The sequence below is a fragment of the Lissotriton vulgaris genome, chromosome 4_1 (genome assembly GCF_964263255.1).
Source record: "Lissotriton vulgaris chromosome 4_1, aLisVul1.2, whole genome shotgun sequence".
NCBI lineage: Eukaryota > Metazoa > Chordata > Amphibia > Caudata > Salamandridae > Lissotriton > Lissotriton vulgaris.
The window spans coordinates 1133926665-1133945134 of NC_141691.1; positions in this window are offsets into that span (position 1 = coordinate 1133926665).

The following is an 18470-nucleotide window of genomic DNA, read 5'->3' on the forward strand; positions in this document are numbered from 1 at the left end:
GTCTTCAAGAGACAATTACCTCAGAGACCGGGCTATGCACATATGTTCTGATCCAAGGTATAGAGATACATTCTAAACCCTTGCCTTTTTGCGCAGGACTCCGCATTCTGACCTGTACAATATTTATATATGGTTGGTTTCCCTCTGCCAGGTTTTTGCAGGTCAAACCTGCCGAAATTTGTTGGGAGGGAAAATGTGAAGTAAAAAGGCAAAACGTGGATTTCCATGTCTTAAGTATCAAATCCACGTTACATCACACTCCACCACCCAAAACTCAAAATAGGAGAGCTTGGATGCACACAGTAAGCTACCATTTTGTATGTTAATTGTGTAGGTGTATCTCACATTTTTACTAACAACACTACTGTCACTCGTAGGTAGACCCACATAGTTTAACACTTGTAGGCCTATGTGATCTTGCACCATGACGCAGATGACCCAAAACATTGTGAATACCTACTTGTAATTCTGGTTTGAACTATTTGGAGTGAGGGTGTGGCCAATGCAAGTTTTTCAATCCTTAGGGGATTTGTCTTCAATTTGCCCCAGAGGGGGCCAGAATGTCCACTACACAACAGGGAATTTACAATGGCGCCTCAACAAAAAAAGGAGAGTGGTGCCTACGCTGGCATTGAGCCATACACCTATATCAGAAGGGGCCATAATGTATTTCTGCCTGACAGGGGCAGATAGCAGGTTTGTCCCAACTAGGGAGAATGCCCCAAATCTGCCCCCTGGTCCATCTGTTATCAGGGATTTTGCCATTGGGGAAAAATAGATTAGTGTGGGTGTTGTACTGTGACACCCTCCCATCCAAAATGGGACAAATCAGTCTTTTTCTCCTCTCATTAACCTCGATTTGATCCTTTCTTGTCACGGGCACTAGTCCCAGCCACACAAGTGGCATAGTGTTTTTATCAGCACAGGGGGTAACAATGCGTGGTAGGATTTTTGTGGATTCCACCAGATTTCTGAAGTTTCCATCACAGAAATTGTTTGAGGTTTGCAAGGCATTGTGGGTAAGAAAACCTCATGGGATCAACACAAGGCACAACACCCTGCAATCTCCTGGTTGTCTCATTTTCAAAAAACAAATTGATGACTAGGTTGCATGAGTGGCACCGCACCATGGCCCCAAATGTGGCAACTACCCTGATATGCTCATCTCTCAACTTAGGGTCCCTTTTGTGTTGTGGTCTCATTGCCTACCCACACAAGTGGGGTTCCGTTCTTATTGGGGGACAAGTGTGAATTGAGATTGGTAAAAAATGTGTGGCTTTTCACAGATTCCAGAACTTTCCCTCATTGAAATGTGAGGAAAACGTTTTTTTACCAAAGTTTGACATTTGCAACGGCTTCTGAGTGAAATTACTTAGTGAGAGCCACCAACATTACCCCAACCTGGATTCCCCCAGGTGTCTAGTTGTCCAACATGTGGAAATTTGCTAGATTTTCCTAAGTGCCATCTGAGCTAGTGCTAAAACCACAGCTACCCACTTTACAATAAAAAGGGTCCGTTTTGAGTGGAAAAATGTGATGTATCCATATTGTGTTTTTTGCAGTTTCCTGTCGCTGGCACAAGGCATACCCACAGAGGTGAAGTACAATTTCTTTTGAGAGACTTGCGGGAATGCTGGGTGGAAGGAAGTTTGTGGCTCCCCACAGATTACAGATCTTTCCATCTTAGAAGTATGAGGAAAGTGTGCTTTTTATTCAAAGTTTGCGATTTGCAAAGGATTCTGGGTTAAAAAGCATGGAAAAAGCCATGCATATTTCCCCACTATGAATTCCCCCAGGTGTCTAGTCATAAAAGACGCACAGGTTTAGGTTTTTCTTGGTGCCAGTTTAGCTAGGCCCCAAATTCACTTGTACCACTTTGCAAAACAAAGGGACAGTTTTGAGTTGGAAAATCTGATGTATTCATGTTGTGTTTTGGGCCGTTTCCTTTTGCGAACACTAGGTCTACCCACGCAAGCGAGGTTCCACTTTCATTGATAGATTCGGGGGAATGCTGAGTGGATGGAATTTTGTGGCTCCCACAGATTTCAGAACTTTCCATCATAGAAATGTGAGGAAAATGTGTTTTTAGTCAAAGTTTAAGGGTTGCATGGGATTCAGGGTATAAATATTGGTGAATGCCACTGAAGTTATCCTACCCTGGATTCCCCTAGATATCTAGTTTACATTTTTATACAGGTTTGTAAGGTTTTCCCACAAACCGGCTGAGCTAGGGCCCAAATTCCACAGCTACTTACATTAGAATAAATAGGTCAGTTTTCAGTGGAAACATTTGATGTGTCCGTGTTGTGTTTATCCCCTTTCCTGTCGCGGGCACTTTGCCTACCCCCAAAGTGAGGTATCATTTTTATTAGAAGACATGTGGGAGCAATGAATAGTATAACATGTGTTATTGCCAATTGTATTTTGTTGCATTAGTGCCTTCCAAATGTAAGCCAGTGTGTGAGAAAGAACTCATTTTGAAAAATACCCTCTAAATCATATGCTAGTACAGGTATCTACAGATTCAGAGATGTACACATAACCACTGCTACTAAACTCCATATCATGTGCCCCTTTTAGAAATACATAGTGTTGTAATCTTGATATGAGTTCCCTAGTGGTACATTCTATTCCCCCCTCCCCCTTAAAACCTTCCATGAGAGTTCCGGTTAGAATGTTGGAGTGCTTTACAGTTTGAGGAGAGTGGATGATCAGAATAAAGGTTATTCTTACCTGTTTTGGAGTCTATTAGTTTTCTTGGATTTCAACACTGGCAACGACCTGCGAAGGGGGCAGCTGATCATCTCCCCTTTGTTTATTCTCTCCTGATGAAAATTTGGCGGTCGAGGAGTCTTCCAGCATCTTATACGGGGCTCACCTTGATCTCAGCCTTCATCGCCACAGTTCTCCTTGTTCCCCATTTGGCGCTTGTGTGGACTTTCCTGACATCACCTGCTGTCAGATCTTGCTAGGAGCGTTGAGTTGACTTGTTCGAGACCTTGTGGAGGAGGGTTGGTCCCCGTCCTCCTGTGTGTTCGTCGGCGAAGTGAGGTTGCCTGCTTCTCCGTGAGGAGCTTGTGTTTCCGCCGTGGGAGTCTGTGGGGAGTCTACTGGGGACCTTGGGATGCCTTGTACAAGATCCTGTAGAGGTGTGTGAGCCCACTGGGGTGCCTGCTCCTTTGCCTCATGGTCTGCGTGTTGGACCCTTTGTGCCTTCTAGGGCGTTCCTCTGGCGGACTCACCGACAACTCAGCTGCTGGGTCTCCGGTGAACTTTCATTGCCTCTGGTGATCCTCCGCTGCTCCCGTGGGGCTCGCCCCTGTGCCCTCAGCCTGCTGTGTTACTGCCTCAGCGTCGACATTTGCGACATTGTTCCTCAGCCCGCAGTGTCCGTGACTCGTGCCCTCAGCCTGCTCTATTACTGCCTCAGCGTCGACATTTGCAGCATTGTTCCTCAGCCCGTAGTGTCCGCGACTCATCACATGCTGTTGTCCTCGATGGATTTGCTTGGCCGGTGTGTTCTCCTCAGCCGTGTGGGTTGACTCAGCCTGCAGCAGGTGCAGCTCATCTGTGCTGTTTTCCTGTTTCTTGAACCTACGCCACTGACAAAGGGGATGGACTTCCTCTGTATCCCGGCAATCGTGCATCTCCAACGGTGGCTCTTGCACACCACCAGCTATAGGACCGTTCTTCCTTCACTCCCTTCGTTGCCCCAGCTTCTTGTGTGCCGGTTCCTGCGTTGCACAGTGCGTATCCCAAGCACACTTTCCCTCTCAGCGTTTCCAGGTGCAAAGGATCAGAGAGCCCAACAGTAATGTACTCTTCCAGTTTTCATCGACCTGTTATGCAGAGCCAGGACTTTTGAAGTGCCTTCCCACATCAAGTAAGGTCTTTCAAGTACCCTGAGCCCCTGTTGGTGGTACCTTTTGTTTACTTTCCCAGTATCAGTCTAATTGTGTTGCGCAGAACTGAGACTTGGTGGGATGACTTTCTGCTTCAATACTTATAAGATACCTTGCGGGGTCCTGTTCCATCCAACTCTCTCACATCCTGTGTGCCATCCTTTTTATTATGTTGCACTTGTGGGAGCCCCCGTCACTGGAGCCTTCATATGGTGTGGTATATTGTTGCCTCTTCTATTTTCCAGTTTTCTCCAGTCCCAGCCAAAGACTTTGCCCTGCATATTCTAGCATTTCTCCCCTGAATCTGCTTTTCTTCTGTGATTGAACCTAAGATTTCTCAATTTACCTACCTTCCATTATGGGTACTCCAGGTAGCTGTCAACCACCATCATTTCTGAATGAATGTGGTGACCCCGAGATCCACTGGAAAGATTGGACTAAGTTATTTGAATCGTACCTGATCGCAATGGGGGGCGAAAAATTCTCTGCGTTGCGAAAACAACATATACTACTGCACAACTCAGGAGTTCATGGGCGTAAAGTATATGAAACCCTACCTGAACCCGAAACAGATGAAGACAATGATTTTGATGTGTATGATATCACACTTATGAAACTAGAGACACATTTTGGCGACAAGGTCAATGTGGTACTAAAATGACATAAATTCTTTAGTAGAGTACAAGGGAAGAATGAATCCATAAATAATTATATTGCAGCGTTAAGAGGCCTTAGCCAGTTGTGTGAGTTTGGTGATCTCAATGATTCCCTCATAAGAGACCAACTCGTCAGATGCACGAACAACAGCAGGGTTCAAGAGAAATTACTCGCAACAAACCCCACTCTAAGAGATGCCATTACTATTGCACAGTTGATTGAACATACGCGGCCAAGTGTGTGAAAGAGATGAAAGCCAAAGAAGAAATAGTGGCTTCTATACAAGTAGAGGCCACTCACAGTGATGTACTTAAAATATCTAACAAAATGGGTTCTAAAGAAATACCATCCACTAAATCTACTAATGTGAGTCAAGGGTTAAAGTGTTTTAGATGTGGCACAGTAACCATCTGGCCAACAGCCCCTCTTGTACAGCACGAAGCACTCTCTGTTAAAAGTGTAATAGGAGAGGGCACTTAGCCAGAGTTTGTAGGGAGGGGGTGAATCATACAGTCAACTTAGTCAACTCTGATGAAGAACCACAGGCTAAATGTGTGTCCCAATTAAAAGACAGTGACTCTAGTGTCAAACCCAATTACCCCAAGTGTGTAATACTCCTTGACAACAAACCATTAGAAGTACATGCTGACGCCTGTTCCCCGTTCACGTTAGTAAACCTAAAGGACTTTGAGAGTTTGTTGGGTGGCAAAAAAGCCGCCTTAAATCCTCCAGATATCTCTCCTGAAGGATACACCAGAGATCCTATTCCCCTCGTAGGAATGGTAAACAGCCACATAGACTTTAAAGATAGGTCCACGGTTGGCAAGGTGTACGTGGTTGAGAGTGGAGCAAATCTGCTCGGTGGCAACACCAGAAAGAGTTGGGTATCATTCTGGACCCCAACGACAAGAACCAGGTCATCTTAGTTGATCTTCCTAACGACAACAAGCCCTTACAGGAAGTTTTTCCTAATCTGTTCACGGATAAACTAGGCAAATTGCGAGATTTTCAACATAAAATTAAGGTTAGACAAGATGCCAAGCCAGTGGTCCACAAGACACGTCCAGGACCTCCACGACTGAGAGAAACTCTTAAAATGGAGTTGGATAAACTATGCGAATTGGGTGTCATCCAACCCATAGAGGCGTCCCAATGGCTAGCACCATAAGTTCTGGCATCCAAGGCCAATGGACAAGGCATTCGGCTTTGTGTGGACCTCCGCTGCCTCAATGAAAACATCTGGGTAGAGAGGTTCCCTCTCCCCAACATAAACAAGATGTTAAGTACCATGGGCAAAGCATGATATTTTTCAGTCATCGACCTATCTATGGCCTATCATCAGGTAGAACTTCACCCTGATTCAAGACCGCTGACAGCATTTACTTCACCTTTTGGGGCCTATATGTTTGTAAGAATGCCCTTCGGCCTAGCCTCAGCAGCTTCCATTTTTCAAAAAATGATGCAACACATTCTTAAGAGAGTCAATAACACCCTCTGTTTCCAAGACGACATACTAATGTACGGAGCAACAGAGGAGGAGCATGATGCTACTCTCAACTCAGTATGCCATAAACTCTCGCAGGCAGGGTTAACAGTAAAACTAGAAAAGTGTAAGATCAAGGTCATGTCAGTTGACTATCTGGGGCATATTATTTCCAAAGATGGTTTCAGGCCCAAGCACAGCTTAATTCAAGCAGTCAAGGATGATCCATATCCATCGAGCAAAGAGGAACTCAAATCTTTTCTTGAACTAGTAGAATATATGTCCAAGTTCATGAGGAACTGCTGATCTATGTGACTGTTTACGTGATCTCCTGAAGAAAAAATACAGTATTTCAATGGGAAGAAAAACAAAATGATATCGTCAAAATGATAAAACAACGCATTCTGGATTCGCCTGCTCTAAGTACATTTGACCATAATAAGAGGACTGTACTAACTACGGATGCTTCTAGTAAAGGGTTAGGAGCCATGCTCTCTCAAAAAGGAAATGGTGAAGAAACCATCATAGCATTTGCATCCCGGTCCCTCAGCGCCGCAGAGCATTGAGAGGGAGACATTGGCATGCTTTTGGGCAGTACACCATTTTAAGTTTTTCTTGGGGGGTATAAAATTTGTAATACATACTGACCACAAACCGTTAACTTTCATGTTTTCATCCAAACATACCCAAAATGTCTCCCCACGGATAAACAAATTGGTCCTGGGCCTTGAAAGCTTCTGCTTTAAAGTAGAGTATCGACCAGGACCTGAGAATGTGGTAGCGGACTATCTATCTAGGGTACCCCTTATGGGTAACGACAGGGAGGAACCGTTAGATGTTCCCATTTTTTCGATGCATCTTCCCTCACTAACAGAAGAAGAATGGAATGAGAACATGAAGAAAGATAAAGTCATGGAAGTACTCAAAGACTTCATCATCAACGGTTGGCCTGAAAAACGTTCTGAAGTACCAGACATCGCCAGAGATTACTGGGAGGTTAGGGTCGAACTAATACTCATGTCTGGGCGGATACATCGGGGTGACAAGGTCATTCCACCTGTGGGCTTGAGGAGTAAAATAATTGATCTGGCCCATGAGGGACATTTAGGCAGGAGTATCACAAAGAACAAAGTTAGAAATTGCTTTTGGTTTCCTAAAATGGATTCTATGATTGAACTCAAGGTCAAAGAATGCTCCAATTGTGCCAAAAGCGACAAAAGCAAAGTACTTCACAAGGCCCCCCTCTCCCCTGTTGATGTACCCATGGTACCGTGGACCAAACTGGCCATAGATATAATTGGCCCAATGGAGGCTCTGGGTCCCCAGAAAAAAATTAATGTTTGTGCTCGTCGATTAGACCTCTCATTGGGTACATTTCAAGTTTACGTCATCCACCACAACGAATAATCTCATCTCTTTCTTGAAGAACATATTTATTTATGAAGGCATTCCAGCATCCCTCGTAACGGACAATGGAGTGCAATTTGTGTCTGAGGCAATGAGAGAATTCCTGGATGAACTAAACATTAAACATGAGAAGACAGTGCTCTATTGTCCCAAAGCTAACGGTATGGTGGAGAGGGTGGAACCGCCTGTTGAAAGAACACATTCAACTAGCTATCACCAATGGGTTCAATGTTGAAGAATCCCTTAGAGAGTGTATATGGGCATACCACACCACACCAAACAGTGTCACAGGAGTGTCTCCCTTTGTGTTCTTGTGAGGGAGGGAACCTAGCACCAAAATGAATCCTAGGTGGTTGGAGGGTGGAAAAAGTGTTTCGCTTGATCTTGACCAGAGCAATGAGAAAGACCATCTACATCAACAAAAATACAAGTTGTGGTATGACAAAAACATGGAGTCAAAAATCTTGATCTCAAGGCAGATACTCCTGTGGGTGTCAAAAAACCCACACATGTACGACCCAGGTCGAGCAAGTACTATGCTCCCCTAAGAGTGGACAAGCAGGCTAAAATGTAGTCCGCTTAGAGAATGGACAGACGTGGAGTCACGAAAGACTTGTGGATATATTATAATGTTGTCTTTCTTTATTTTGTGTTTCCCCATATAAAGAAGATGTGTTGTAATCTTGATATGAGTTCCCTAGTGGTACATTCTATTTCCCCCTCCTCTGCCCTGCCCCTTAGAACCTTCCATGAGAGTTCAGGTTAGAATGTTGGAGTGCTTTACAGTTTGAGGAGAGTGGATGATCGGAATAAAGGTTACTCTTACCTGCTTTGGAGTCTATTAGTTTTCTTGGATTTCAACACATAGCTTTCCTTGATACCCATTTTTCATTCTATGTATTTCACCATAAGAAGCCCCAGCAGCTAAGGGTTATAGGATTGTTTTTTAGCACTTTCTACCTTAAGAGAGCCTGTTTTTAAGAAGTTCTAATGTTTAGATATAAGAGACTAAAGGCATGGGTAGATTGTGATGCCTAACATGTATTTCCTTACAATTCAATAATCATGCTACTATCCTTTGTACATTTAACTCGCCAAAGACCGCAATAGCAAAAAAGAGAAGGATATTGACTCAGTTACAGCATCACACAGTATTGTCAAATATATGACACTTCTAAAGACTAGCAGCTTTATTTGGAGGGTAGAATGAAACCCACAAAAAAAGTCCATGCCTCACTAACCTTACCATGTATTTTCTTTGCTTCCCCTACAACCACTTTCCACCTCCTCTTACAACTCCCACCCTACTGGTATTAATGCAGCCCGTGGTCACGCCACAGACCATACTCTGTGGCCCCTGGTAAATGTCTGCAGGTACCCATGGATCAATCTCTTCTTTTTGTTCTCGGGGTGATTAAACTGAACTCTGTCAGTGTTGTCATTGAGATGAGTATGGTAGAAAACACACAAACCACACGATTAGTTTGTAGAATGCTCAGGGGCGTATTTTTGAGAGTCATGCATCACTTTTTCACCACGTAAAGTGGTAAATGCATGACAGAGGGCTCCGATCAAGATTAATGAAGCCATGCAAAGCCACCCTGCATGGTTTTGAGTGGCCTCATACATCATGAGTGAGGCAACGTAGCACAAATCATGGGTAGGCGTCCCATGGGTATTGTGCTGGGTTTCCACACAAAACACCCATGGAATTTGATGCTGCCCCAGACTTACAAAGTGATGTAATGGGGAATCATCAAATCCATGCGCCTCCCGAGGTGAGGTGTAACTAGGAGAAATATGTTAATTTCTCATTTTTTTCTCTTTCCTAGTATGCTGCAGAATCAAAAGAGAAAAATGTCTTGAAGGATTGTTTTTGTGCAGGAAAATGCCCCTTCCTGCACAAAAACAATCCTGCCTGTAACTGAGGGACCCTTGCACCATGGTTCAAAGGTGTCTATGTTGGCGCTAGACTACCAAAACAGCGCCAGCACAGGCAGAAAGGACAGGAATGCACCATATTGCTTAAATATCGTACATCACTGCCCTTTAAATTTGGCCTAGGTCAGCACAGCAAGGTGCCTTGCTGCGGTGCCCTACGCCAAAATGCCATAAGTAAGGCCCACAGTCTTTGCAGTGGATGGGTTTAGGTAAATCAGATACTGAAATCATACATCTAAATAAGTCTCACTGCAGAAGCAGCCATTGCAGTCTGTGTTGGTCCGGTAACAAAGAATAAAACCCCCTGGCATCGAGTATGAGCCAAATGTGCGCAGGTCTGTGGTTTTCAACACTCTCTCGAATCCAGTAACTATTCTAATTAAGCTACAGGAATTAATTATGCATGTTTCCTCTTCCTCTATCAATCTTTTTAAGTGCTACTTGAGGTTGAGCCTCAAATCAGCGCCATTGCACTGTCAAAGCAAATCCATTGAAACTTCACATGTACAACAGACTTTACCTCAAAGCAAGCCCTATGGTCAATAACATTTACTTCAAAAAGAACTTGTCTTCAATGGAGATCTAAAAACAATTGTATTTCCTAATTAGAATAGCATCGGCTGGATTCTCCTTTGCTGCCATCAACAGGGAGGTGTAGCTGACTCGCCCAACCACAGCCCAAGGACTTGACTTGACTGCTGCTCGCCGGACCCGCTCCGCGGGTCCCGCATCGCCCTTGAGGATTGTAAAAACCAACTGTTCTGGACCTAGCGCTGAAGCGCTGTGATTGGGGAAGGTGAGGGTTGAAATGGCGACAGGGCTGCGAGCGTGAAAACAGGGACTCCGTTTCCCAGGAGTCCCTGTATGACCTCTCACCATCACCTGGTCCTCTCTCCCTGCCTGGCCGCCCCGCCCCCTGACCACGAAGGACTCAAAACTGGGCTCTGCCTGTGACTCTGCGGGATTCTCCTTTGCTGCCATCAACACGGAGGTGTAGCTGACTCGCACAACCACAGCCCAAGGACTTGACTGCTGCTCGCCGGACCCACTCCGCGGGTCCCGCATCGCCCTTGAGGATTGCAAAAAACAACTGTTCTGGACCTAGCGCTGAAGCGCTGTGATTGGGGAAGGTGAGGGTTGAAACGGCGGCAGGGCTGCGAGCGTGAAAACTGGGACTCCGTGTCCCAGGAGTCCCTGTATGACCTCTCACCATCACCTAGTCCGCTCTCCCTGCCTGGCTGCCCCGCCCCTAAACACTTCCCCTCCCTATATATTAGGCGGAACACACCGCAGCGCGGGAGCATCCCGGGACAAGGGCGGGGCCGTCTGCGGCCGTCAAAGGACGATTAAGGACGGGACGGGCCACCCCCCGAATATTTGCTATCTCATAACTTTTGGTAAGATTTATGCCCCTTATTGTAACATGTCTTTTCTCACTACTACTTAAAGACAGTATTGTGCTCACCCCACTGTGAACCAAATATTTCTCACCCTTTTGTAGCATAATTAACCCTCCGAATTCCTAACTATGGCCTCCAAAACGGGGACAAGTAACAATATCACGGTGAAAACCTCTAAAGGGGTAGCTACTGGCACGATTGATCAATTCTTTAAGCGTATCTCTATCGTCTTGGAGAAAGAAATTGCCGAAACAGAGAAGCGCCTTTCCCTCGATTTACTAACGGGAAAGCGTTCCTCATTAGGACAAATAGGCCAAGCACCTTCCCCGGGTATGGCAAACTTAGAAGGAGGTGACCCTTCGCAGTTGGCCATAAGGGAGGAGGATGACGAACTGATTTGCCTTAGTGGAAACATTTCCCTTCATAATTCCTCGGTGGGGACAGACACCACGGGCCTATCAAGCTCCCCAAAATTATCCATTGCCTCGCCCCCAACGATAAGTCAGAGTGGCCAATCGAGCATCAAAGGAAAGAAAAGGAAAAGAAGGGATTCATCTCAAAAGAAATGTCAGGTTAAGCGTATAAACAATCCAATTCCCGTACTCCAAGTACCCTCGCAGCCGATAGAGATTGGTAATTCAGTTTCTCCTAGTAACCCCCTAGTAATGCCACGTGGCTCCAATATAGAGGGCGAACTCTTATCCAAACTAGAGATTATGGTTAGGTCTCTTCTACTCCCCTTATTTGAGAGAACGAGGATGATCAGTGCAAAGCTAGACAAACTAGGCGACCAATTAGAAGGAAATAAAGCTGTTCTGGCAGAACTAGTAAAAACACAGGCCACAACGAGTACTGGAGGTCCTGCTGTGACTTGCACCCTGACTACAGAACAACCCTCAACTAGTACTTCAAATGTGAAAACTGGGACCATAACGGGGAAAAAAAAGTGGTGGGTAAATCCTCAAAAATACCGCCCACTAAAGAACAATCCACCCAACCAGTAAAAGGCCATCCGAAACAAAGGGAGTCTGCAGTCGCTGAAGAGAAAAGGGTATCTGAGAACAATACCACATTCAATAAAAATAGATTAGAGAACGAGAATGGGGAACAGCCCCCACAGCGATCCTATAGGCACGCGTTCAGAAAAGTAGACCTACCACCTGAATCTACCCCCTTTACTATCATTATGACAGGAGTACCCGAGTTAGCAGAAGGGGTGAGGGAAAACCATCACGCCCTGAAAAATAAAACAATCCATTGGTTAGAACAAAATAGACCACTCCCTGCGCATGTAGACGGAGAAATCCTAACCGTGAGGTGCGCAAACTGGGTGGGATCACGACCAAAGGACAGGAAAGGGGACGTAGTAATTGTAAATTTCAAGGATCACAGAACCGTGAGATGCATTGGAGATTGGTACGAGGCAAGAGGGGGGGACTCCATCTCCACCCACTATGTTAGTTATTTTTATCCAAGAGACCCATCATCCTACCAAAAAGCTAACTCTGTAAGAAGGAACCCCTTTCAATGGAAAGAAGTGGGGCACCAACCTTTTTTCCAAAACCCTCATAACCACCCAAGTTGGCCACCGTCGTATAGGGGGTTTAATAACAATAGCTTCCCAGTACAACAGGGATTTAACCTTCCCACCTTTAATCACTTCTCAATGCTCTATGGGTTAGATGAAGTGGACTGACTCATCCCGACTACAAACGGGGATGAGGGGCCTTTACCAAAATGTATTCCCCTAGAAACTACTAACATAAGGGGTGCTGATATAATGGAGGATGAGACAAATGAGGAAATGATAGCATACGATCACCAGCAGGTAGCTTCTAATCTGGTACCCCTGGAACTGGGAGAAACCCTGAATCTAGAGAACACACTAGGCACTAAAATAGGCTTCCCAAGGGAGAAGACGCAACTGATAGTAGATAGTTACCCCCTAGAGGAGGCTCCCCCAAGTGAGGTACCGTATGCACACAAAGGTGGAACGGTATCACTCTTGTTTTGGAATATAGCGGGACTTCGCGCAAAGATTGAGGATGGTAGTGCCCTAAATTATGTTAAAGAATATGGGGTTATCCACTTACAGGAGACTTGGGCTACCTCGGAACAACACCTGATGGGCTATAAAACGTATTTTTCCCCAGCAAAAGCAGCTACTCATGGAAGGGCAAAGGGCGGTCTGACCACTTTTATAGCAAATACCATATCTGGGCTGAAAGTCACGGTCCTCCAAATAGAACCAAACTATCAACTACTAAGCCTCTCTTTTGGGAAGAAGGAGACTGTTCTCCTGGTACATTTTTACGACAATTTAACTGGTAGTGAGGCGGTAAAAATACTTGGTGAGCTCCGCCAAAAACTCGATAAATTGATACATCAAATGAAACTCACGGGTATACCGAGTATTATCTGGGGGGGGATTTTAATCAGCACCCTTGTCCTAAAATTAATACCAATATCTGTGGTTTGGTGGATAATCAAGACGAGCAAGGCAAATTGTCCACTTTAACCACTCTATGGTAGGAGACTATTTAAACGAAACTTTATCTGAATTAGGCCTAGTGATAACAAATGAGGTAAAAAATTCACAGGGAGGATTGGATCCAACCTATTTAGGGAGAGGGTGTGAGTCGACTATAGATTACATCCTAGCCACCACCACATTGGTAAGCAAAATTAAAGATTTTAGAGTATTAGTAAACTCTCTAAGTGATCATGCGGCTCTGGGTGTGAATCTATCTTTAGAACAGGGCCAGCTTTCACCCCACCTCATAATGACTGCTCTTGCCCAGAACAACTTACATCTATCCAAAATGAATGGTTATGCTCTGGGCTGGGAAAAGATAGATCCAGCAGAATTAACAGCCAAGGTGGTATGTGCGGTATATCCGGCCATATCGAAATGTCTAGATACTGACATAGGGGAAGAGGAGGTTCTCCAAAACTTCGATTTAATTCTGGAAAATGTGAAAAGAATTCTAACTGTAAAGAAGAAAGGGAACAGGGACATAAAAAAGGATGGTTTAACCATAAATGTACATTGGCCCACAAAAGCTTAAAAAGAGCACTATCTAATAGACCTAGAAGTCAGGAAGAAATAAAGATGCTGAGAAGGTCCTATAGATCAGCCTGTAAGGAAAGAAAATTAGAACTGAAACAAGCCTTGTTGAACCAACTACATGAAAGTTTCCTGAATAAAAACAGCGAGAAATTCTGGAAAGTGATAAGAGCCCCGTTTCTAGCAGACAAAAAAAACCAACCATCAATAGAGGTGGCTATAGAGGGACCTGCATGGGTAAATCATTTCTCAAAAATCTTTGGTAAAAACCCAGAGTCAGATCTTGCAGGGGGAACAAATAGCGAGAGTAACACCCAACAGCTAAACTCTCTTCCAATCCCTTTAGTATTTGCATTAACTGAAGTTATTGAAGCAGTAACGGCTAGCAAAAGTGGGAAAGCCCCGGGCCCAGACGGGGTACCAGTGGACTTTTTTAAATACAAATTAGATTTGTGGGCCCCAATTTTAAAAAGGGTATTTGACTCCGCTATGAAGTGTGGGCTACCTAAATCCTGGACCCAATCTATTATGGTCCCCATCTTTAAGAAGGGTGAAAGACAGGATGTCACCTGTTATCGTCCAATCTCACTCCTGGATTCGCTGGGGAAAGTCCTGGGCAGAGTGGTTCTCCAGCGTTTACAGGAGTAGGTTGAGGACGGGGAGATTCTTTCCGACATCCAGTTTGGCTTCCGAGAGGGTTTCGGGACAACGGAGCAACCCCTAGATTTGTCATTAATGATGGGGAAATATGTCTCAGCAAAGCGGGGCAGGTTATATATGGTCTATGTTGACCTGTCCGCAGCGTTTGATTGTGTTTCCCATTCAAAACTATGGTCTGTCCTCACTGAGATGGGGATAGATCAGGCCCTCGTAACCTTCCTGAGAGAGCTTTACTCAAACGCCTCTGCTAGAGTACGTTTTGGAGTAAACGGCGAACTATCTGACCCGTTCGCGGTGGAGCGTGGTGTTAGGCAGGGTTGTGTCCTGGCTCCCTTTCTCTTCTCCCTCTACACAAATGGCCTTGAGGTTGAGATGTTGAGGGGGAGTCAGGACCTTCCTCGAGTAAGAAATCGGCTGATTCCCGCTTTACTATATGCGGATGATGCCGTGATTCTCGCACGCACACCGCGCGAATTACAGAACGCACTAGATAGGTACGCAAGGTTTATGGGCAGTTTGGATCTGCGCATAAACATAAAAAAGACCTACGTCATGGTGGCAGGAACTAGGAAAAAAGGGGGAAATGGTATCTTCCTTGACAGCGAAAGGATTGAAACAACTGCCCAATATCCATATCTTGGCATTATGATGGACGAAAAGATAAACTGGAAACCAGCCATAGAAGCTCGAAAGCACCAGTTGCTACGAGCAATCGCTGCTCTTAAAAGTTTTTCCCAAAAACTAGGAAAGAGACCACCAGTAGAACTGCTCCATATTTACAAAGCAAAGTGTCAATCTACCGCACTTTATGGGGCAGGACTTTGGAGACACAAAAACACTAACTCCCTACAGGTTGCACAGAATACATTTCTAAGATTCCTTTTGGCAGTCCCCAGACGTGTATCTACCTATACCTGCCATATGGAGCTAGGCATTCCGCATATAGCGGACCTGGCAAAAATACAACCGCTCCTGCTCTGGCGATGTATCTGGACCGCGACGAAAAATACCTTATCCAAACAGATAGTAACAGATTGTATGTCACTGGACTATGCGGGGAAAATTGAGTGGCTCATATACGTAAAGAACTTCCTCACAGATCTGGGGCTTAGTAAATATTATTCTGCCCCGGAACTAATTGGTGAAATATCCAGAAAATATCGAAAAAAAAGGGCACTGAGCCATGTGGAAGAGTTACAAATTTGCACTGAGGCAAGAAAATCTTCGGTCCAACAGTCTATGGCGACTATGACCACCCTGGAGATTGAGCCGTACCTGACATATGTCCAGTCACAATTCGAGCGCTTCCTATTGACAAGATTAAGAATGAATATTTTTCATAGACTGGTGGCATTCCCGCTAAAAAACAGTTGGGAAGAGTGTTTAACAGTGTGCCCATGTGATGACAAATCAGAACAATCCACCATGCACACTTTTCTGTTTTGTAAATTTTACTCTGCACACCGTAAACTTTGGCTAATCCCACTCTTAAGAAAAATGGGTCTAAGAAGATGTCGCCCCGCCATGTTGCGTTTGCAATTTATAGAATCAGAAATAGTTTGTAAATACATAGTGACTTTTTTAAAATGTATTTTTAAACATAGAGTAAATCTTTGACCAAACTCTGTTGTATATTTTAGGAAAAATGAGAGAAACTGAAAAACTGTTCGATATGTCTAAACTTCATTTAAAAAACTTTTTTGATACTAAAATCGAACTAGGGGAAAGATGATCTTTTTATCCTGTAATAATAATAACTTGTTGACTGTATATGTTATGATATATTTGCTGAAATTCTTTTATGGTTTTTTATGTATCTTGAAAACCGAATAAAGATTTACTTACTTACTACCGCAATATGTTTTGAGGAGTAAATTTGCTCTTTTTAAGCACGGGCCGAAATATTGTACAACTGCTTACTGAAATAGTAGCTCAGTACCAAACATGCTGGTTCTGTATCAACATGACAGGTCCTAATTAATGTTACAGCACTTGAGGCACTGTTTGAGGCAGAAGCAATCCTTTTTGCTGCATCCTGTCCCATGATTTCCCTTAATCGTAAAAACGGAAGCAGAAAGCACGCGCGAGCACCCAATACCCCCAAAACTATCGTTACTGTACTGTATTGTATTATACCTTTTTTCAATATAATACTTTGAACTAAAAAAAAAATGGATTTAACTTTTGATATAAAAAAAACGAAAACATGCTATTTATACCGCACACACTCCTTGAGCTTGACGGAGCATCAGAGGCCACCATAATCCCCTGAAGACATCAGAGCCGTTGGGATATTGATGGAACTTTCCGACAGCCTTTTCATGTCTGCCTTTCCAACATAGAAAGGCTGTTGGAAAGTGTATTTAGGGTCACTAGCAAGAAAAACTTCACCCCGGACTCTCCGCTATGGGGCCTGAGGTGCACCTATGGTGCCCCCCGTAAACAGCCCTACATGGATGTTTGCAAACATCCATTTTACTAAAGCAGCTTGTGCTGTAGGACTTTTCCGCCCGCCACACAAGCTGCCATAGTACAATGGATGTTTCCGACTGCCCTATTGGCCATGGCATCCTAATTCTGAGGTCGGAGCCTCCGACCTACGTCTTGGTGCTTCCAGACAGCTACGGTGTCGTCAGCCCGACATCGGATTGAGCATCTGAGTGAAACTTTTTAGGGATATCTGTGTAAGACTGCCACATTTGAGATAGCAGTAGAGCACAGGATTTATGCCTCAGGAAATGGAGGTGATCCTGACATTCTAAATGTGCTCGCTGTCCTGGCTGAATTTCCGGTGGCATGACATCCACCTGATCTATTTTCCTAATGACAGAGCTGGTGGTGCCAGTACAACTTTATTAGAAAGGGACCAGTGTTCTCTAGAATATTCTTTGCGATTTTGAGTTACTTTTTTCTAGATGATATTCGTGTGAGGACCGGTGAAAGAGAGTGAGTGCTACTCAGACCAATCCTCTATTTTGTAGGTAAAATATGCTGTGGATGCCATGAGTCTAAGCTCTGTGGAAGGTTGTTGATTGCTCCAAATGTATTAGTCATTTTCTGGATTTCATTGCTATTGTTGGTATGCAAGGTATAGCCTATGACATGAAATGTTCCCATATTTATCCTTCAATTACTTGGCATTTTTGCTGTGGGTCTTATGCGTCTGAAGGCTTTTGGCAGAGTCCATAATGATCTCAGATTTATAACTACATTTCTTTCCAATTATGGCAGTACGTACTGTGCATTCAAGAAATCGTTAAATAGAGTGGGATGCTTAGACTGTGGGGGCTGTGCAAATTGTGAGATTTTTAAGATTCATACTTAATTTTTTGCACCTTATTTACTTTCGGTCACACGGGGCAACAGATAGGTACGGGAGAGATTGTACTTGCTTTGCACTTTGGCACAGCACTGTTGAAAAGTGTCTGTGGCTCCATGCAGGTGACTAGCTATCTTAGGCCTGGTGGCATTCAGGAAGCTTATTCAGAATAAAATACTTTAAAGAATTATTATCAATGACATTTACATTATATTGTATTTAACTGAATATGATCAGGTTTGACAGACTGCCTTCTTTCATTAGGGCTCGTCCTATTAATCCCGCAAAGGATAATAGGACGAGAGTATAGAGGCTAAACCAAGGTTTGAAACCACACGGATTTCTTACAGTTTGTGTGGAGCACTCGAGCGGAAAGCGAGTCCACATCAAAGCCATCAGCCTCTCTCCCACAGTCATCTGAAGCTTCCCCCAGTGTGCGCTCGCCTGGCATTTCTCCTCCCCACTAATTATTCACCCCTGCTGTTGCTGCCCACGGCCGGCCGTACTTTCGCTTTCACGGCCGACTGGCCGTGTCTCGCATTTCTCCTCCCCCCTCCCAGTGTACTTTTTAGGTCTCGTGACCTACAATGCACGCAAGCGCATTGAGGGAACGAGAATTCAAGTGGCCAAAATC